This window comes from Equus przewalskii, chromosome 31 (genome assembly GCF_037783145.1).
Source record: "Equus przewalskii isolate Varuska chromosome 31, EquPr2, whole genome shotgun sequence".
Taxonomy (NCBI): Eukaryota; Metazoa; Chordata; class Mammalia; order Perissodactyla; family Equidae; genus Equus; species Equus przewalskii.
The window spans coordinates 4,045,911-4,069,126 of NC_091861.1; the positions used below are offsets into that span (position 1 = coordinate 4,045,911).

Genomic DNA, 23,216 nt, shown 5'->3' on the forward strand with positions numbered 1-23,216 from the left:
TGGTGCTTCTGTGCAAAGGCGGGCAGGAATCACAATCTGTCTGTTAACATTTCACTTTCCTTTGAGTTGAACAATTTGTATAGAAAAGTAATCTCCAAAGGATAAGAAGGAGGGCGGTCACCCAATCTCCAGCTCTGCTAGCTGTCTACCTTCAGAACCCAAAGCGAATCATTTTATCATTCTCCGACTCTATTTCTCCACCTGGAAAATCTGGGAAGTCTTACCCACGACTCTTTTCTTCCTGAGACTGTGGAGACCTTTAAAGGAAATGCACTCTACACATTCAAAGATTTGTGATAGTGTTATTTTTTTTTAACTCCCTACCTCAGGAAAGGGAATGGATTGGAGCTGTGAAAGTAATACGGATATGCCATTTGAGGTTGGGCTGTGGTTGGGAGAAACCAAAAACCAAATGTGGTTTTGTTGTGTATTTATTTTGTCAATTTCAGCTGATTTCAGGTTGACCCATTCTGAAAATAAGGCTTCATTTCAGAATTCCTGGAATGGGCCCAAATAGGAAAAGCAAGCAGGTAGTCTACTTGGTGATAATAAATTTCAAGAACTAACTATTGTTGCCTGTGATTTTGCAAAAAGATACGTTACGATCTGGGCTGGAACCAGAATATCAAATACCAAATAGTATACAAAGGGATAGCATTAGAAAAAATTAAGTCAAAAATCAAAATAGAGCTCAGTGATTTCAGAAGCAATGGCTTCTTGTCAAGAATAACTGTCATTAAAATTTCCATCAGCACCAGTGAAAATGATTTTGGGGGAAAGACTAAGGCCAGGTCTGTTTTATAAAACACAGGGAAACTTTATTTTATTCCTAATTTTTCCATCCAAGTTTGTAAGATCCCAGAAGATTTTTCTTGGGCTCTTTCTCTACTGAGGGGACTAAGATTTATCTCTATTGATATACGCAGATTAAAATTTTTAATCCGGGAAACTTTATCAGCAGAGTCTGACGGGTCTTCTTTGGCTAGCGAATCACCTTAAAGGAGACTCGGTCTTGAGACTGTCAGTGGAGAAAAAACCAAAAAATAATAATAAGAGGAAGCGCGCAGGCGTCGTGAGAGCCTTCTGACAGAACTCACCGAGCCCACGCAGCGCGAGGAGTGGTCTGCGTCATAGTCCCAAGTTCTCTGGATGCAGAAGAGTCTGATTTGCATTAGAAACCTCTGCATTCAATAAACAAAAATAGGGATAATAATGACCAAAGCGCTATTTGGAACAGAAAACAACTCAATGAGTGTTTTCCATTGAATTCATTCAAGATTTTATTACTTGAGCTCTCACTTAGCTTATTGGGCTCAGCTTGCTTTTAATTTCAGAGGCCTCAGTTATGCAAAACAAAAGGAGCCTGGGGGTGTGTGTGCGTGTGCGTGTGTGTGTGTGTGTGTGTGCATGCGGATGTATCACACACAGGCTTTGTACATTCTTCACATTGCAAACCCATCAACAAAAGGAGGAAGAAGATCTGAGGGGAGTGAGTGGTTTTTGCGGATTTAGGGGATGGAGAATTTCTCTACATAAACAAGAAGGTTTGGATTGGAAGTCTGCTAAAAAAAATGTTACAGCTGACCACAAGGTTGTAAATCCACAGACTGGAAGGAGGAAAAGAGAAACATTGCAAGCGACTGAAGTGTGTGTGGCTGCAATGTTTGTGGCTTAGATGAGAAACAAGCGCTGAGTGAAAGCGAGAAGGGGGGTGGCTGGTGTGATTTGTTTGGTGTTCAGAGCCAATAGAAATCCCAGACTGTGATAATATCCCCATGCAGCGCCGAGAGGAGTCAGAGCTAAGCCCCGGGCTCCTTCCACATCTGCAGGGCTGCCAGCCCGGGCTGCACACTCGGCCCGCGCTGCTTATGGGCGTCTGCTGGCGGCCGGCTGCGGTCCAGCTGAGCGCGGCAGCGGGAGACCAAACTTAAACCCCGCAGTGGACTCTATAACGCAGAGAAAGAGAGAAGGGACCCGAGGAGGAGGCTTCCATCACGTCATTGCAGGTATGCAGCTTGTCACGAGTAATCGGACACAGACACGGTTTCTGATTTCTATCTTCACAAGGCACTTAAAAGTAATTGACATTGTTTGTTCCCTTGCCGGTCAGAATAGAAAGCACTGAACGAACCTCTCGCCTGATTCACCGGTGATAATTAAAGCTGTTAGCTGCGTTCCGGGGCCACAAGGTTTATTCACCTATTCAGTTATCCGTGGGTGTAAAGCAAGGACCTTCAAACTTGACCGTGAGCTCTTTTTTAAAATAACTTCAATACCTGCATGTTGTCATGCAGCCCATTTGTATGTCTTGGCGATCTTTATTATAATTATGATGTATAGCAAGTCAGTCACCATCTGATTGTTAGAAAGTGGGAACATTCCCATCTACCTATCAGGTTAATATCTTCCCCAGAGGAATAGGAACCAGAGTGGACTTGGGCATGGTTTTGATTTTTAAAGCGTGTGGCCAAGGAGGACTAATCTCATGAGTGAAAAATCAGTGTATCACTATTCTATAGTGGAAGGAGAAAAAAGAGAGAAGGGAGAGAGGTATTTTTAAATGTGGTTGTCAGTGACTCTTCTTGTGTACCTGATTCATTTTTACACCGTCTTATGTGTCGCAAATGCATTTGTATTCTGCACCCACAGGCAGGATGAGTTCCAGGACCTCAGGTACTACGTTGAAAAGTCATGAGTTGGAACTGTGTCATAAATATAATACTTGTAAGGAAATGTCAATTTTTGGTTTAATTTTATTTGATCCTAACATTGGTAGACTTCTGGCCATTTTTTTCTTTTTCTTTCTTTATTCCTTTTATTTTGAGACATGAGTTTTGTAAAAAAAAAAAAAAAAAAAAAAAAATCTGTCTCCTGGGATTTAACCATGTTTGATTTTGAATTTTGAAAATGGTTATATAACTTTTTTTCCCTGTTGATTACTTGTGATTAAATTAACATGACTTAATGATCTCGGTCTTTCCCTGGAAAAGTCAGAGGGGACTGAACGAAGGCTCAGTGAAAAGATGAGTCTTGCTTTGGGCGATCCTCAAGTATCAGTGTGCAACTGCTCCTAATCCCTATGAAAAGGGCTTGCCCTGCAGTGGAGAACATACACAGGTCGGAATTCTAGCTCAACAAGAGAAGGAGGCTGCAGCAGGTGCAGGAGCAATCGAATATGTTATCTCAAGTCTAACTAGCACGCTTCTCAGTGGATTCTTAGTGGATCATATCCAAACCATCCATTGATAACTCACAATCAATTCCCCACTCAGTCATGCCTGGTGTTCAGGGCAATGCTGATCCCAACATGTGTGCCTGATCAAGGAAGATAAAGAATTTGTGAGAGAGGCATGTGGTTTACATATCACCATAGAGGATTTACATTGACTTTGTTTTTTATCAGATGAACATATTCTTTTGTCATTAAGAGAAATTTGGAGTCATGCAAACTGTCCATATTTTTGCCCATTGCCAGATTTGAATGATTTAAGAGGGTAATTTTGAAATTGTGTCAAAGAATAGACATGGCAGGTGAATATTATATTTAGGAGAGAATGTTTCTATTTCATAGATGAATATTTTTCTCTTTTTACATCACAGAGGAACCTGATTGTAAAGAATTTACCTATTCAAATAAATACAAGTTAACTGATCTAACTAAATTCTCTTCTTAAAAGGGTAGTTTTGTATCACTATGAACATTTGTCAATCTTCTGTGAATATAATATCTGAAATAAATTTCCATCTCATCATTCAAACTCTAAAGCAATGTTGGACATGTTGGTAGTGACAGTAGATGTGAGACTGAATATATACATGCACTTTGTATGGACTGAGACACTGATGGCTTTTCAAAGATATATATAAACCATACTTTGATTACCCATTGTTTTGTGCTATCATCCTTCATTGAGAGAGAGAATCAAAAGTTCATTCACGTGCATCTTAGCCAGCCAGAGCTCTAGATACCCTTAAGGTATAAGTTTGGTAAAGTTTAAACAAGGTACATGCCTTTAAATCTCTTGAAAGTAAACACCTCTTCCTTAGCCCTCCTCTTCTTCTAAAGCAAAGGCGAGGAGTTAGACTGAGTTTGGGCGCCGAGTTCTTATTGATAGGGAGAGGACTGGCCGGCCTGGGTCAAGGACGAACACGGAGAGACAACAGACGCAGGCACACAGCTGATTAGACAAGTCACGTTTGTCCTCCAGACCTGCTACAGCAATCACGCCAGGTGGCAGGCATTTTCTTAGTATCAGGGTCCTTTAAGTATTTAGGAGAAAAGTAACAAATTATTTCAACCAGGGGAAATGTTCCAAGTATCGAGCTTGAAACAAGTCCCACAAAGAACCAATACATAAGACAAATTGTTTTGAAGGGGAAAGTATGCAATTATAAGTGAGGGCTCCGGTGCCGTCTACCTCTCCGTTTGCTGTGCTGCTTCTCTTCCTACCACAGAGTTCTCTTTTTCTATCGATTGGAACTACCACAGGTTTCTTTTTCTAATAACGTGTAGAATTAGTTTTGATCACACAGCAGGGTAAAATATGGTCCTCAAACTATTCATCTAAATGCAGACCACTTCAGAATATTTCCCATTGCCACCACCTCTGGTTGGGAGGAGGTCTTTGCTTGGCTAGTGCATCCATAGGAGCCAGCCCGGGGTGGAGCACTGATTTGCAGAGCAGAGTCCCAGAGCCATGTGGGAGAACAGGATGAACAGGGAGAGTGTCGAAGCAAACACGGAATGAAATGAGAGGGTAGAAAGATGGGCATCCTTGAATATAAACCCAGGAGCCCAAGAAATAATAAGTTTATTTTCTCAAATTAGCCCCAAGTATACTCTTTTGGTGAGATTTCCTAAATATGCTAAACAAACTCTCATGCGTACACATGTACCTCACACATAGGTATGGGATGAGAATAAATACATGTGATTGCTGCTAACACTCCTGTACATATAGACCAGGAGAGGGCAGCATGCAAACTCTGAAAAGAGATGCCTTCTCTTGACCAGGGGGTGACTCCAATCCCCAAATGGCTAAAAAATGTCCCCCTAACGTTGTGTACCCTCCTCCTTTAGGAAAGCAGCATCTAGAGTCTTAAAAAGGGATACACCATTCAGAAAAGTTTGCTGCTATCTTTGCCTCCTTCTGGCAAAACAAGGAAAGCAGTGGTTTTAACAGAGAACTCAATTTCCCTTTCTTTTTAATTAGCTTCACTCTTTGAAGCTCTTGGGTCTTTATCTTTACTCTGTCGGGAGATGGGTGGGAGAAAGGGAAGCAGAATACAAAGGAAAGAGGAAAAGAAAGAATGGGGTTTCTTGAGCTGGTTCTGCAGGGGAGCTGTGTCCGAGCTGCTTTGTCAGTAGACCCGGCCTTAAGCAAGTCTCAAATGTAAGTCCGGGCCCACAAGGATACATTTTGTACGCTGACAATCAGTCGTACCTCCAGAAGCTGAGCAAATTTGGTTTCAAAATGGAAGAGCTGGAATAGCTTCTCTTAGTGGGATCCAGAGTCTAAGATACGTGTTAAAAAATAAAAATTATGTGTCTGCCTCTTAGAAGCTCAGAGAAGTCAAATGTAGTCCATATGAAACCTAATCCAAACTTTTTAAAACTCACAGCTAAAAGCTGTTTCCTTGTGCTGTTCATAAATCAGTCATATTCTAAGGACAAACTATAAATGTGCATAGAAGAGAGAAATAATCACTCTTAAAGTGGGCCACCTGTGACTGGCAGTGATCATCTCTATGTGATTAATCCTAATTTAGCTAGGTTGGTGATTTTAGCTTTAGGAACACCCTTGTCTCTTTGCCATCTTGGATTCAGCCACCACATAACTGGCTACTGTTTGGGTGCTCTGCTTTGGCAGCCTGGGGTTGGCAAGTTCAGATCCTAGGCACGGACCTAGCACGCTTGTCAAGCCATGCTGTGGTAGGCATCCCACATATAAAATAGAGGAAGATGGGCATGCATGTTAGCGCAGGGCCAGTCTTCCTCAGCAAAAAGAGGAGGATTGGCAGTGGATGTGAGCTCAGGGCTAATCTCCCTCAAAAAAAAAAAAAAAAATCAATGCAATAAAACAATGTCTGAGAGGCCCAGGCCAAAAGCCTTCTAGGTGAAAAAGCAGAGGTTACTCCTGAGAGAGGAGAAGGCAGAAGGGATGTGGGGCTGGGGCTGGGTGCACTGGGGTGAGGGAAGCCATGACATCTATGTCAAGAAAGACTGATTCTGAGGTTTCTGGAGGGGTGATCCTGGGGGGCCTGGGGGACCGGCCCCCCAGGAGCTTGTGTGCATGAATGAGGACTTGGAAGCTCTGATCACTACTTCTCTCTGGTGCCACTGTACTCTGCTAGGAGGTGTGTGCCCTTGAATCAAAGCAAAGGGTTTTTTCAAGGACAAAGTAAAGATTCCTTGGTGTCTGGGAGGAAAGGGAGGTCACTGTGTGTCTCCCCCATTTTGAACCAGATTAGCCTCTGCTGTACTCCCACTTACTGTCTGGAACTACTACGTGGTGCCCCAATGCTGAGAAAGCTTGGATGAAAGGAGAAGATTCATCCAGAGTCGCCATGGAACCAAACACGATGCTGTAATAGTCAGGTATTAGCGAGGAAGACAGGGAGAAATAAATCTGGGGTGGGAGGAGTCGGGGAGGATGGCAGGATTTATCACCCCAAGTCTAAGACCAAGAATCTCCACTGTTGTTTCTCAGTTTTTAATGTAGCTCTTCCCAGCTCCTTTAAGTCAAGAAACTCTGGGTTCCATCTCCCTTTTCTAGATTATTTTCCTGTAAAGCAATCTCCGGCTGGAGGGGAAGTCTTTTTGAAGACACCTACCTGATTGAGAGGGAAAGCAGGGCACGTAAGATCATAAGCTTCTCGAGGATACAATATCCTTCCTAACAAGACAGACTTGAGGGTCTGTTCCCTAAGAAAACATTTCTGAATTATGAATGCAAGGGGATTAGAAACAAAGGAAATACATGACTTATGGAAAAATCCTCTTGAAGGAAAGTTTTTGAAGGACGTGACGCCAAGAACACAAAGATTCCCAAGCATGACTTTCATGGTACGGATTAGTAGCCGTTCCAAGCTGAAATTCTCCTCTCCTATAATTTATTTAAACAATGAGAGAAGGGAAAAAAAGAGAACACGTCAAGCAGGGGACACTCGACCAGCTCATGTGAAATGCTCAGTTGACTTTGTCCAGTACAAACAGCATCTGCGTTAAAAATATTATTCAACCTGGCACTGCAGCTGCGCTTCCAACGCCTGGAAGGAAGCTAATCTTATCTGCGGAAAACTAGCCGCCTCGCTCTGCTTTTATGCAATTATAACACGAACCCTGGATAATGCATTATATTTTCTAATTATAGTAGCAGCATTTGGGGAAAGTTGATAGATGTGTGATGTTGTACTTTTATAGTTAATAAAAATTTGGCAGCTCTATAATGAGGTTTCCCTGCCAATTGCTTTTGCTGGGAATATAAATTTCATCAAATTTTCAAGTGACCTTTAATTTTCCCTTATTAATCATTTTACCAATTAAGATTCATCTAACATTTGTTGAATGATTAACATATGCCAGATTAGACTAGACATATTTGTGCAGATTATCTAGTTTGATCTTCACAACACCCCTGAGGGTTTATTTTCTGCAAATTTTATTGATTAAGATGATTGGTTGTAACCAAAACATTTGATAGCTGAGAGCATAACCATTCACATAAGCATGCATTCAACAGATATCTACTGAGCTGCTTCTTTGTGTAATAATAGCAACAGCAGCGGCAACAACAATAACAATAATAAAATATTATGGGTATTATCACCAGGGTGACCCCTTATATTTTCACACACACTGTTGCATTTGCTTCCTGTGTAAGCCTGTTATTCACAAGTACAAAAACAAAAACAGCAAACATCTTTCCATAGCACTAGCTAAATAACTGAAATTACGTAAATGACAATAATCTTGATTGATTTAGGTTCATTTCTATAGGAGGGTCTCATTTGATCAAGCATAAGCGGATGAAAATATTCACCCTCAAGCCTACAGCTTGAGAGAAAAATAGATGTGTGTTGGTTTAACCCCTCGGCTAAGAGTGTGCTCATGTCTTGGGCCACATCCCTTAGCCCACAAAGACCACCCCTCATTGTTCCTTATGAAATATTTGGAGCAATTCAGAGATGTGGAGCGTCAGGCATACATTTCCAAGACTTCAACCTGACCAACAATATGGAACAAATACTTAAGATATCTCATTTCTGTGAACTCAGAGAATATAAACTTTGGAAGAAGCAGACAAGAAACTTCGCTTTGTTTCGGACGGAAACGATGTTAAGACTCCTTTGACCTAGAAGAGTGTTATCTGGTTGCTATTAAGATTTATTGACCAGAGAAACTTAGGAGCCTTGGGTTGGCCCTGTTCCTGTCTTCCTCACTTGAGGTGTGACCTTTGGGAAAGCCTACAGTCTCTCCAGTTCACTCTCCACAAGGAAGATCTCATTCCAGCCCTCAACATCAGGTCTACACATTTCCTTCTGTGATAATAGCTGACATTTCTTGAAGGAAGATTATTTGCTAAAGACTTTATTGATATCATCTAATCATTACAAAAATCCTAACTAATATTATTATTTTCATACCCATTGTACAGACAAGATAACTAAAGCATAGAGAAATTAAGAGCTTTCAAAAAGTCACACAGCTAAGCAAGTTGCAGAACTGAGTTTCAAACCAACCTCCCCTCCCCGCAACATTTCCCAGAGTGTGCTGTGCCTTCAGTCACTTATTCATAAATCTACATTGAGAAGATACTATGTGCAAGGCGCTGTGCAAGGTTATAGGGTATAATAGTGAAGAGCTCAAAAGTAGTGGGAAAGACCAAGAGTAACCTACTAATTTAATGGTGTTTCCTGAGTATTATAACACAGGATGCTCTGAAAATCCATGGTATTATTTTTGCCTTATTAACAAAGCCATTTGACAATATACGCCTATTCATTATAATAGCTCAAATCTTTACTTTACATCATTTCAGGTATACCACCTCCCCCTCCCCCGCCACTCCCCCCACCTTCCGCCAGGTAGCATGACTTTCGTCTCCCTTGTGTAAGTTCCCTTGAGGACAGAGGCCATTTCTAACTTTTTTTTTAATCTCCCAGCACAGAATTGGTGCTTAATGAATTGTATCTCCATTGAGATACAGGTACATCTCATTTACAGCTGGGAACAGACACTCCTGCTTATCCGCTGACGGGCCCAGTCTTCCAAAGGCTTTACACAAACACATCTCGCGTAGGCTACACAAGGGACAAACACAGTCATTTGTCCTGGAAAAAAATTTCTCTTTTTGCCTTGTGTTTTTCACCCCTTGTGTCACACACACCTATTTAAAATGATCATTTCAGTAAGAAAATCAAACTGTCATTAAAAATCAATTAATTCTCAGGCTAGCCCCGATGGCCTAGTGGTCAATGTTCGGTGTGCTCCACTTTGGCAGCCGGGGTTCAGTTGTTGGGCACAGAGTCATACCACTCATCTGTCAGTGGCCATGCTGTGATGGTGGCCCACATAAAAAAAGAGGAAGATTGGCAGCAGATGTTAGCTCAGGGCAAATCTTCCTCAGGAAAAAAAAATTAATTCTCCTGTAGAAAAAGACCTTACTGCTTTGACTTTAAAATACTAAATCAACCTTTTTAACAGCTTTTTATTCTCCCAACTGAAAGAAAACTTCATTATTAGAGGATGCCAAGGTGTTCCTGCAAATTTATCCATCATGCCTCTGGGGTTACATGGGCTGGTCGTACCATACTGGCATGCTCACTGACCTTCTGGGCTCAGTGCTTTAATTTAGGAATTAACAAACTCTCGCTCATGCAGAGTAAAGTCATAAAGTTACTGAAGATTCTAGAAACAATGTCATTTTTGGATTGGAAGACTTAATTTAGAAAAAAAGCAGATGAGGTCAAGAGGACTAATTTGCTCTATGTGGTTGCACAGGGCAGATTTTTAAAAATCTCTTTAATAGGAGTTCTTTGCCTTGGAGGAATCTATAAGGATTCAGGCGAATCAGTGGATTTGAATGGGAAAAAATTGCATCTTTATTTTGACTACCCTGTAACTGAAATTTCACATTCCCTTTAGTTATGAATGTGAGCAAGAAACCACAGTAGTACAGCAGAACCGTGGCTTTGTCACCAGTAGAAATCAGAGCTATGTTCATATCACATTACAGTTGATACAGATGTCTCAAAATATCGCTCACATATATCAGTACTTCAAAATTATGGTAGTTATTATACCTGCTTCTAGATCTTATTATTAGTACACTTATAAAAAAGACCATATAAATCTATATCACACTTTAGTTTTTAAAATATATTGATAAATATATGTACATGATATATATACATGTACATGTATATGTATCTACATACATACATATATATAGTTTCATATATATAGTTTCTTATGTAATATTATATATTTCTGAACCTAGAAACGTTATTCTGAGAGGGAGATCTTAGGCTTCATCAGACTCAAAAGGGGTCCATGGGGAAAAAAATGTAAAGTCTATAGCGTAGTAAATTTGGTTTATTAGATAACAAATTTTCTAACACCTGAAGTTGCTCCAAATGAAATGGGCCAGCATGTGAACCAAGGAAGCTTGTGTTGGCAGGGGTTGGGGTGCGTGCTGGGTGGAATTCAGTCAAGGGGAGTCGTGCATCAAATATAGAGTTGGGCCTTGATGCTGCCACCCAGCACTCACGCTCTACATGGTCAAGACAAGGCGACAAGGAAAAGTCTATCTCTTTCGTCTACTTGAATTTGCACCACTTTGAGCCAGTTAACCAGCTTCTGTAAGGAGGGAAGAGGCCCCGAGGGCATACCTCATGCCGCGAATCTTTGTGTTTGTAACGGGGTTGGTTTCAACATCAGTAGTTACTTGGATGTGTGAGTTGGATGGCTGAGGGCCACAGTGGATGATCGGGGCTGGCTGGTGCCTGGAAGAGTCAGAGCCTATTGGTGTGGGCTCCTCTCCATAGCTCCATCCTGCACTGGAATGCAGGATCTTTTCTCCTCTGCTGTACTCTGAGATATTTAAGGGGCCATGATTATTTTCATCTTTGTGTCTCTGGTACAAGATGCTTAATGTTTGGCAACTGAATGAATGAATAAATGCCCCTATAGAGGTCACTACTGTTGCAAAATCAGTGGCCCCTTTTTTTAAAGAATAAATTAGGGAAGACAAATCTGAAAAAGAATACTTCTGATTTTACCCAATGTAAGTATCATCACAAGATGGGCTCAGGGAAAACGTTACTCCTACGTCATACTGTTAAGTTCTGGGCCACTGAGGACCCAAATAAAAACCACAGAAAAGTCTCCCGTTAATGGTAAAATGAGCAACGTCTCCCTATTCAACTCACTGGAAGTGTTGACAGCAAATAGCTTTCAGGATTGCTGGGGCCTTGGCAGGTTCTGGTAATTTCTAGGGAGGTAAAGTATTTTATTTGGGACTTACTTAAGTTGAGGACAAGAGGAGTTCTCTTTATTAGAGGATGCCAAGGTGTCCCTGCCAGTGTGGCCTGCCTCCATTGTGGTCACGGGCATTGTTTGGAGGCGTTGCTCGGGCTGGAGAGGACAACTGGGAGAGAAGGATTTCTTGAGCACATACTATGCATTCTAGTATTGTTCTAGGTATTTGAACATACAGCATCTCACTGAGTTTTTATAACAGCTTCTTGGGGTAAGTGCTATTGTCCACATTTTACCAAGAAAGTACTGAGTCTCATTGACCTTCAGGGAATTTCCTAACTTCACACAGCCATGAAGTGACTAAGTACGCAGCAACCCAAGAGCTTAAGAACTCCAAATAAGATTCACTGCCTTTTCACCACAACAAAGCTCTAAAACACCGCTGTCTCCTTCAGTAATTTGGCTCTGTCGCCTTGCTTTGATTCAGGTTCATGCTAGAGACTCGGAGAGAAGAGTGCAGGTAGGCTGTGTGGGCAGACAATCAAACACAGAGAGCGTGTGCGCCACTGCTCTTGGGGCACGACCTTTGGAGTCAGATAAACCTGCCTCCTTCTTATCTGTGTGGGACTCACTTGGTATCAATAATCCTCATCTAAAATGGTATAGGATTGTTTTAAGAATTACATAGGATAATGTTTTCAGCCCAGGCACAAAAATGCAACTATTATTATTTTTTGGTTTTTGCAGGTTTTTGACGTTAGTGGATTGGGGCTGAGAAGCAAAGGTCTTCAGAATGAGTAACTGGGAATGTTTGCTAAAAGACCAGCTCATTGCTGTGAATACTTTGGAACTGGGAGTTCACATCCAATTTTGTGAACTGAGATTAAAAAAAATAACAGTCTTTGGGTCTTAAGTTTATCTTTTAAATGGAAATAATAATTATTTGGAAGAAGAGTGAATTAAACACTCTTCACAGAACCACTGATTTATTTGACAAATATTTATGGAACCAGAGCTAGACAAGGCAGAATGTCAAATGATGGGCCATATTTTCAAGGAGCTTATGGCTAATGGGGAAGACAAGACACGCATGTCAATTATAAGAGCACAAGGTGAAAACTGGATAGAATTGGTAAAGATGTGGACGAAGAAGGTGTCGTGGGTCTTAGAGACTGAGGTGTTGCTTCCAACGAAGAATTCTTGATGCTCCAGTAAGGCCTGGGCAGATCACACAGTGCCACTTTCATAATTTCCTTTCTGTTTTCTCCACCTATGACGCCTGTTACATGTTTAATGCCTTCTAACTCATAGAGTTTTAGAGATATAAAGAAACAACTTATTTAATCTCCTCATTTTGCAGATAAGGAACTGATGGCCCAGAAAGCTGTGTGCATTTTGAGGCTGCAAGCTAGTTTGTTGTAGAAGTAGAACTGGAACCCAGGCTCCCCATCCCCCGTCTACTGCCCTCTCTCCTACACCATGCGCCCCAGTGAACCCTCACTATTAGGCTGAGCCTAAATCAACAGTACCTGACGTGTCGTAAGACAGATTTCACAAAGGTCCAAGGTGCAGCCTGCAGGCTATGTGCCAAAGTGGAGGAGGAATCATTTTGCTTTGGGGACAGTAGAAGGACTTTGAGTAACTGCAGTAGAATTTGCTGTTGTTGATGTTGTTGTTTAATTTGGGTGATTTTCTTCTCCTGCTCTCTGCAATGCTAAATAATCCCAGAGCTTAAATTCTCCAAGGCCCATTGAAAGAGTCCCAAATGTCTCTAGAAGCCCAGAAATGCCTTCAGCTCAAGTGATGAACAAATGGAAAATGGAATCAAGTAGGAGGAGGAGTAGAGGAGCCTTCGATTCTCCTTCCCAGGTTCCCAGGTGCTATGGTGCATCTGGGCCTACTGAAGTGTTAGACATGACTCTCCTTCCCTCTGCTTGGAGCAAGGATGGGATATATGCAGTCAAGTTTTCCCCATCCCCAACACTAGTGTCTTCTCTAGTCCAAATGCCCCATTTGGACTGGTTTATTTGGTCATACTTGGAATGATTTTAACCAATAAATGCATCCTCTGGACAGGATTCAGGAAAGAAAGAAATTTGGGTCAGAGTCTATCCAGAACTTTCCCCCTTCTGTTTCTCACTCTCTGGAGGAAAACATCCTTCTCTTCCTGAGCCTGGTCACATTGGCACAGTGCTCCTTCTGCCTACTCTCTCCTTTTATTTTGGAACCAGACATCCACCTGGGACAGACTCCCCAGTAAATAATAGGCACCTCCCTCATTATTCTCTATTCAATGAATGAATAAATGAACGAATGAGGTGCAGGAGTCCTTACCCATGGTGCCCCCAGATGACTACATGGGTCAGCAACAGACGGACTGTTCACTGTGGGGGCAGTACTATCCCTTGCAGAGTAAAGCAGACTTTTGAGTCCAGGAGAGAAAGCAGCAGGGAGCAGGGCAGAGAGCAAGCAGAATATGGCCAAAGCAGAAAAGCCATATTCCATGGCTACGTCATTTGTTTGCCATCCTACGCCAGTTGAATTTACATGCCATTGACCTCGTGTAATTGGGCTGTGGAAGATAAAACAACTAACTTCTAATAAAAAGTCCTTTTTACCCAAATTTGGAGCAAAAATTGTGAACTCTTTTCCTAGGGTTGAATAAGACAGCATTGCTGATGACTGATGTTTGAATAGGCACCATATGGATTTGTGCAAAGGGAAGAAAATAATCCTCAGTTGTAAAAATATCTTTGGTCTTCACAAGGGTGATATGCACCCACATGTTTCTGTCAGGTGGTTTTGCTATAAACGATTATTCTTGGACTAATAGAAAAATTTCCTTTTATAGTGATTGTACATTTTCCCAGATTATCAGTGTAGCATGCAAAATCCTACAACTTCAGAAACTCAAAAGATCAAAGGTAGAGAGGCCAGTGGAAGCTTTGGACTCACTGCACACCAGAACAATAGTTTGGCTACCAAAAAGCCCCTTTAATGACGACAAGAAAGTGTGCTTTCATAATTACCAAACTGCACTGTGAAAATTGATATGCATTCCTAATTCTCACATTAGATATTCCTGTTGTTTCCTGATGGCAGTAAAATTCAGATTGTCTCCATATGATTAAAACGTTGGCCAATTGAGGTTTCGAGCTATTTAGTCAATACTAACTGCTGTGGTGTTGAACTGATTTTCTGTTTCAAATGACAGCCAGAACTATTAAATAAACCCAAAACTATTTATTAGGGCGGCTTCTGAATATATAGACTGAGATTCATGACACAGACTCAATAATCTCACTAAAGGAGGGCAAAAGGTTTTTTCCCATCTGTGGAACCCTTTCAGTAGCTGGCATAAAGTAAGTGCATTGAAAATGCTTGGGGTGCATGAAAAAATGAACAACTTAGAGCACGTGGATTTGAAAGTAAGCATCTGTAATCCTGTACATATAACAAAGTCACAGAGAATGCCAACAAATTGGCCATCACCTTAGAACTTTAGCCCAATTTTGTCAGAGTTCTGATTTATATATATTTAACAGGCATCTATTGAGTGTGACAATATGCCAGGCACTGAGAATATAAAAAAGACTGAGATATAGTTCTGCCCTCCAGCAGCTTCCAGTCCACTGGGAGTGAACAAACACCAGCAATGTTCAATAGCAAGGGCTACCTCCCAGCAAAGTGCAGTGGGAACAGGGCAAAAAGGAAAACGTGCGTCTCTAGTTTTGCTTGGTAGGGATTGTACTGGAAGGGATAATGGCTTGTTGTGCTCGGCAGTTGACAACTCTCACACATCATTTCTTTAGCAGCTCCGTCTTTTTGCTGTCCTTGTGACAGGACAATCGATCATCTGTGCAACCTTCACCTAGCTCCTTGAAGGATGAGTAAACGTATATAGTTTGCGGCATCTAAAATATCCTGCTTGTTTGCCTGCCTCTGGCCGAGGAGTTGCCTCTTGCACTCTGCCCTCTGAGCACTCTGGCTTCTTGGTTTTGCTGCACACCAGAGACAGTGGTCTCATTTCTGGCTTTTTCTAGAAGGATTGGAACCACGATCATAAAATTTTAGTTCGTGAGGAAGAACCGCAGAGCAGGCTGGTCGTTTCCAGCCTTTATTTACTTGTGCACCGGCCAGAACGCAGGATGGAGAAAGGAAATATCAAAAGGTCAGATCCTTTTCTATTTTTCTTTTTTTCCCCTCTCCCCTAAGTATGCACAAAGAGATAACCAAATGTTTGTTTTTCTATCAGAGGCTAAGTTTGGGTCCATCTACGTGACAGGAGGCAGCTGAATTGGAATCCTGTTTCATAACCCAAGTTTACCTGGAGGGTGCTGCACTGCTCTCCACGGCCCGAGAGGGCATTAAAACTAGATTCCATCACCCTCTTATATTGGGTGGGTTCACACGAATGACCACGGTCAGTAATAATTGGGGACAGAAAAAGTTAAGTAATTTCTCTAGGGTTTTGCAGTTCCTTAGCTTCTTCCTGGAAAAATATAAGGATCTCTCAAATATTGGCTAAGTTTTCCCAATATAAGAAATATTATAGGAAATGATTGATTAGATTCAGAATTCTACCTTATGTTTAAATCAGGAAGATATCCACCTCCCAAATGAATTCAGGGATGCTAATGACGCAATAAAAATGACAACAAAAATAATTCTATCATTCATTGAGCCCATACAATAGCAGGACAACCTAATTATAGCTGTTATTATAGTAGCCACAACTTTTATTTAGGACTTCTTGTAATCCAAAGACTGGAGTAAGTCTTTTACATGCATTTAAGCCTTAACAGCAATCCTGAGAAGAGCATTGTTATCCTGTTTTCCAGAAGCCTGAGAGTCAGGTTATTTCCCCTTAAGCAAAAATTAGGCCCTCTGTCTGTCTACCGCCAAAGCTCTAACACAAAACCTTCATGCTAGATTATGACCTGGCCGCATTATCGGGTGTTTACAAACAATCATATTTCATTTTCAAAGCAACCCTTAGAGTCAAGTCTTATTATTCTCCCTTTGATATAAATGAAGACCCAAGGCCACACTGCCAACAAAATGGAGCCAGAATTCAGACCCAACTCAGCCCTACTCCAAAACCCATGCTTTCCATGCACTCAATACGCTGCCTCCAGACATGTTCCAGAACACTATCCTCATCCCCAGATTGCCCTCCCAATGGGTTTTTTAGTGCCTGAAATTCCCTTAATAGGGAATAACACCTTCCATTCCATAGTTTGGAGTATGACTTGGAAAAAAAGTACTGCTGGGATATTTGAAGATTGACCGAAAGAGCCCTGGGTTGCCCAGGCTGGTTTACAGGTGCACAGGGGGAGGGGCCATAAGGAAAGAGGGTATACGGGGAGGGAATGGGGTACAACACTGAGAGAGCAAAAGAAATTAAGAAAAGGAGGCTGAGAGTTAGTGAAGAAAACATCTACTTCACCTCTTTTGCTAAGGGCCAGGTCAGTGTACCACATTGCCTAGTATTTAAAAAAAGAAGAAGACTCTAACTAAGTTCTTTCTTTAAATTTCACTGTAGGAGTCTCTGAAAATATTATTTATAAGTACATGTGAGGCCACAGAGAATATGTAAGCTTATGGAGTTTTTCTTCAGTCTTCCCCTTATATCTTATTTTGGACTTAGCATTAAATTCTTTAATGTTCTACCCATGTAGTTATCCTATCTCTCCTTCTAAATGGCAGCAAGAGTTTCTCAGTTGAATTTTCCTACTCTCTTAGATTCAGATCCAATATTCTTCCCTATTTTATTTCCAGAAAATGAGAGAATAAAGAATGACCCAATTTCCATCCACTTATTCTTTTCTATCAGCTATTTATTGAGCTTTCCTCTGTGTGAAGGATTCCAACTCCTTGCAGCCGCTGATTGCTCCCCATGATGCCAGATGTGGTGCGTGAGGAACTGAATGTCTGGGAACACAGCTGATGTGGCTCCTCTCTAAACTGAGGTGACCGTGAAATGTATTGTCCAAACCAGACCGCTTCTCAGAGTGAAAGAGGATGCAATCCATAATTACACCGGGACAACAGGCAAAAGCTGGGCCATTGCAGGGCAAACAAAGGCATGGAAAAAAGAGTGAAGTCTGGTCACTAAGGTAGTATAAGCTCTTAAAGATATCATAGTCCTTGCAAATCACATCTGTCATCTAACTGACATTGAGAACAATCACATATATTCATTTACAAACAGTGAGGACCTACTGTGTGCCAGGACGAGGCTAGGCACTATTAGGGATTCATCAGTGATGCTCACAGTTTGGTTAAAAAAAGACACATACATAATTTACATCAGTAATAGTAACAATGCTAACGAACATTCACTGAGAACTTTCCATATGACACGCACTCTGCTGATTGAGTTTTGTTCATTATCTCATTTAATCTTCACCTAATCTTATGAAGTAGGCAGTATAATGCTGGGTTTTCAAATCAGGATGGTGAGACTCAGCAAGGTAAACACATCCAAGGTCTTGCCACACAGAACTGGTGGAAAGAGCATTCAGGCCTCAGAGTGTGAGGTTTCAAAGCCGGAGCTCACAGCCGCCATGCTTTGCTGCCTCCTTGTAGAGGACACTGCTACATATGTCATGGAAGAGAGCGGAGCCAAGTGATAGCGGGCCACAAAGAAGGCTCTTGTCCTTTCCAGTGGTGCATGGGGAGCGCAAGAGGAGGGAAAGCCTCACGATGGAGGAGACATTTGAGATGGGCCTTGACGAACACTCAGAATGTCATCAGGGAGCAGAGGGGTGGGGTGGAGACATTCCAGGCAAAGTGCTGAGCCTCCCGCTGCGGTACAATCTGCTCCCCCGTAACACCGAAGTGTAAAGGGCGGCAGTGGCCTCTGTGTCTTGAAAGCTGCCTGTCTCTGCAGTGGGGAGCGGGAGAGGGCCCCAAGCTGACAGCATTTTGGAGGCACCTAAGTATATGAGGTATGCAGAGCCTTGCTTTAGGGTCAGGGTCGCTGTTAAGGCCAGAGCTGGATGAGAGCCTCAGCCCCCACTCTGCCCTGAGCTTGCTCTCCCACGACAAATGGACTCCACACACAATGCTGTCCCTAGGAAGTACTTTCCATCACATTGCAGAATTTTTATAGATTCTCTATGTTAACCAGGAAATCAAAGAATAAATGACAAACAGAAAGACTACAACAAAACTCTATTTATCAGATGATATCAAAGGTTGGAGTTTCACCTAAGTGAATTTTGAAAATAACTAAAATGTACCATTCTAACTGCTCATTTTTTGGTTTAGATTTTTTTTTTATGGAAATATTTTCAAAAAGTGGTACTTATTTCCCTGCCCTGTTAAACATGGTGTACTAAGGGTGATGAAATTGTCCTTCATCGAGGCATTGCCATCCTAGAGAATGCAGGGTGACATCAGGTACCCTCCTTTAGGCCTTCATTTTTTGTAGAGATACAAATTTATTTACGTTTACTTAATAAGCATCGGTGGAATGCTTGCTCTGCACCAGGCACCATTGTAAATGCCTTGCAGTTGAGCCGTGTAACCCGCGTGTGGTGGAGAGCGCTCGCCTCTGTATGCTCGGTGCTGAACCATGTGACAGCACTGCCTGTCCCTCCCCGCAGGGCTGGCGTCCTCTCTCCTCACAATCACCCTGTGAATGTGCTGTATTAGCAACGGCACACCAAGTGACTAAGCTTACTAAAATTAAGTATGAAATAAAAGCACACAGCCTTGTGGGGAGGATGGCCTTCTAGAAAAATGGGTGAGATTTTGTGTGCGGAATTTGCTCTGCCTGTTTTAGTTATTTAAAGATCGTTTTGGCGTGGTTTCCAGATCTTGCCTGAGTTCAAAGATGTCAGGTATGATGATTGGATATGGGAGGAGCAACTTTAATGGCACAAGACTAAGAAATACAAACTTTTAACTTCAATTCGGAACCATGGATGCTGTCTTTCTGCCAACCCCAGACAACCTAAGAGTCCATCGACGGGTGAATTGATGAAGAAATTGTGTTACAGATATGCAATGGGAGATCATTCTGCCATAATAAAGAAGGAAATCTTGCCATTTGTAGCAACATGGATGGACCTTGAGGGCATTATGCCAATTGAACTAAGTCAGACAGAGAAAGACAAATGCCATATGATCTCACCTATATGTGGAATCTAAAAAAAAGAAAACCACCAAGCTCACAGACACAGAGAACAGGTTGTTGGTTGTCAGAGGCAAAGGGTGGGAGGTGGGAGAAATAGGTCATGGGAGGCATCGAAAGGTAAAAAGAAAACAAACAGAGGACTTGTTGAAAATCTGTATAAAGAGCAAATAGATCCTGTGACAGCAAAAAAAAAAAAAAGTGTTCATTGGGTTATTCTAACTTTGAAGCGATGAGAATGAATTTGATTATGTTATGGAGCTATGGGAAGGAATAATATTTTTGAGAATGAGGAAGTTCAACATGATAAACAAAGGCAGAACTTCCCCCGGAATATCCAAAATGCCCCTGTTACGGTGGTGTCTCGTGTCCACCGGCACAATAAAAACAGTTATGCAGCAAATAATCCCCTTCCACGTGGATTCGGCTTAGTGACCGTGTCTTCCAGGTCAGACTGTCTTTCACTCTAGAAATCACGGGATGTGTTCATTAGTATTACTTCATTCGCCCTCCAGGAGAAACTTCATTTTAGAAGTAGTCTCAAATCAAACCTACATACCTTTTTCACTTTGATTCTTTAGCATTTTTGGTTCCAAAGCCAGGAAGGAGTGTCTCTCAGCTGTAGCCTCACCCTTTATCATTCTTCCAGTTGTAGCCAGGAGTGGAGGCTCCAATCACAGACGTTTCTATCCTTGGAACAAGACTGTAAAATTTTATAGCCGATTGTAGAACCGTGCTCTGAAAAACCTATTCAAACATTTCAAATATGAACTTCATCGTAGGATAGAATTAAGAGTCATTTATTTTCTATCAAAAGCATCATAAACAGCTCCATAGCTCGTAGTAAATCAGGAAACCAGATTGCCCGGGAAGGTACTGGGCCTACTAGTTTGGCTGCTGGAGCTGTTTCAAAAGCTGCTGGATGACCTCCAAAGGCCCCTTCCACTTCAAAAAACTCCCTGTCTTTTCAGCAAGTCCTGACTTACGACCGGGTCTTGGGCAACTCAATCCATGGCCATCTGCAAAAGAGTAATCCATTTCCAGATCATTAGGAAAATGACCAAGCCTAGCACTTAGTTGAAATAATGGCCAGAAAATGTTGGAGGTGGGAGATGTGAGGAAACAGGAACAAATGTACTGAGAGGAAATTCCACCTAGAAATGATGCATCAACTCACACGAGGAAGGAAGGAAGGCCAAAGTTGTCAGATACTCTACACACATGAGCCAGTATGCTCCAGACTCCTCCATGCAAAGCTCCATAATTAGATGCTGAATAATTTGTTTAGGTATACCTCAAAGCAATGGCTCATCTTTCCAGTTTTCTAGCAACATTAATTCCACTTCATTCAATTTATTCACTCAGTAAGTAATTCTGAGCATCTTCTATGTGTTAGTCACTCTGCCAAGCTCTGGGGATACCTTGAAAAACAATGACTGTAGGATCCAGAGGCAGAGGGAGAAAAATAGAGAGAAAATAAATCGTTATGGAGAAAATAGCACTGGGGGTGCTTAAGACTGGGTGGGCAGGAAAATTTCCTTTGAGGAAATGTCAGTTAAGAAGAAGTCAGTTAAATGGAGACCGGGAGAAGAGCAAGTACAAATTCCCTCAGCCAGGAAGGAGCTGGACCAGGTGTTTTCTAGGAACTTCTAGAGGCAATTACTCTCAGAGCTTAGTGTGAAAATGACAGTGGCACAATTTGAGGTCAAAAAGCTGGCAGGGGGCAGATACTATACAGTGACATAGCCATGGTAAAGAGCTCTGATGTTATTCTATGGGAATTCTATTTGATATTAAAAGAATGACTGAGTGCGGCACAACGAAGAGCATCTAATAATAAAGAAATTAGCTTCAGATAAATATTCTTAAAATACAAATGTAATTATGACATTTTCCTGCTCAGAGATCCATTATTCACCAAATAAAATCAAAACTCCCCGAGGGGAGGGTCGTCCACCATGTAACCTTAAACACATCTCTTCCGTCTCCCACCTGTGCTCTGTGAGCCAGTTACCCCTCTCCTCTCAACGTTCCCTGCACCATATTGCATTTTTCTTTGCTCATGCTGCTCCTTTCCCTTGCCCCACCCCCACCCTGACATCCGCTGGTTGAAATCCTACCCATCCTTCCAGATCCAGCTTAAAGGCCACCTGTTCCGTCAAGCCTTCCCTTCACCCTCTGCCAGAGTTTATCTTTCCTTCCTCTGTCTTCCCAAAGGACCCTCCACCTCTCTTAGCGTGCTTAGCACACACTGCCTTGAACTATAACTATTTATGCACGCCACTCTCCCCCATGAGTCCAACCTACTAAAGTTCGGCTAAGTGGCAATCATAAGTTTATGACCCCTTATGGTGCCTAGTACAGACAATTCACCCTTAGGTAACAAAGAACGTGAAAGAGATGCTGGGAAAGCGATATAAAGAGGAAAAAGGTAGAGACGAGGGTTAAGAATGAAATATAATTATTAAACAAATAACTACGCTTTTAAAATGCTTCAAATATGCCATATTTCAAAGTTTAGGCTTCTTAAAATTAATTGAGGCAACATATTCATGCCAGGTGCATCTCACTTTTGACACATGAGCATTATTTTGTGGAAGTACAATCGTTTAGTAAGAAAACATACGTCTGGCACTGGCTCGTCTTCTAATTAGCTGCACGATCTCGTACAAAATTTATAACCTCAGAGGGTCAACAGTTTTTCCACGAGAAAAATAAAGATGGGCTTCACTGCTCTGCTTCTCTGTGAAAGCACCAAACGTTACACTGATTGAAGTATGAAGACTACTCCCACGTGACAACTAGAATTCCCACATTACCTCTGCAACAGCTGGAGCCCAGGCCTCCAGAATCTCTGCTGTGGAAGCGACCATAACAAGTGTCTTCGCTGAGTCTCCCCAGAAGCAGACACTGAGCCCAGGATGCAACTGTAAACAGTGTATTGGGAAGTGCAAAGAACAAGACTAAGTGACAGAAGAAGTGATCAGGTAAAGGAGGGCAATCAATAAAGGGTGCATTTTAAACCAGAAACCATAGCGGGCAAATGGCTCTTAATCCAGTGGGGCAACACTGAAAAACAGTATAAACCACACACCTCAGAATCATCCCTGCTTAGAGGTGAAAGAGCTGAGACATTAATACTCCCACATCTGTCAATCATGGGTTAAGGATGCCCACCCTGGGAGGGCATGAAATCTCAGGTGCTTCCAGCTCCCTGTGCTTGCAGGCAGAGTGAGGTCCATGTGGCAGCTTGACAGCAGTGTTCCATCAAAGAGGAAGGTGCTAGCTCTTGAGACCCAGATCCGAGTGCACAGAAATGGTAAGGAGATTGGGGAACATGGCGGAGTTCTGATATCTTCTACTCCAGTAGATCTCCATACAGGCCAAAGATTAGAGGTTGTATTACCTAAGTATGATCTCTTCCAAATAAAGATCGTATCCAGCACAGATAGGGTATTTTTCACAATTAAGAAAAAGAAAGTTAAGCATTTTGCAGTCTATCTGAACTAATAAAGATGACGTTCATTATAGTATATTTCAATCTAATCTAAACTTAGCATCTATAAATTATGCCTGCACAATGCAACGTAA

General features: G+C 41.9%; 1 protein-coding gene across 6 annotated transcripts in view; it reads left to right on the forward strand.

Moving 5' to 3' along the window:
• The first annotated feature begins 1,163 nt into the window (after positions 1 to 1,163).
• Positions 1,164 to 23,216, forward strand: part of GREM2 (gremlin 2, DAN family BMP antagonist) — a 102,845-nt gene continuing 80,792 nt past the window's right edge. For 2 of the 6 annotated variants that reach the window (XM_008535059.2, XM_008535064.2), the window contains exons 1-2: positions 1,757 to 2,006; positions 2,111 to 2,246. The gene's annotated coding sequence lies outside the window, so the exon portion shown is untranslated. Of the gene's footprint in view, positions 2,007 to 2,110; positions 2,247 to 23,216 lie in introns of all 6 variants that reach the window. The other 4 variants (XM_008535060.2, XM_070602596.1, XM_008535062.2 and 1 more) reach the window with 3 other exon arrangements.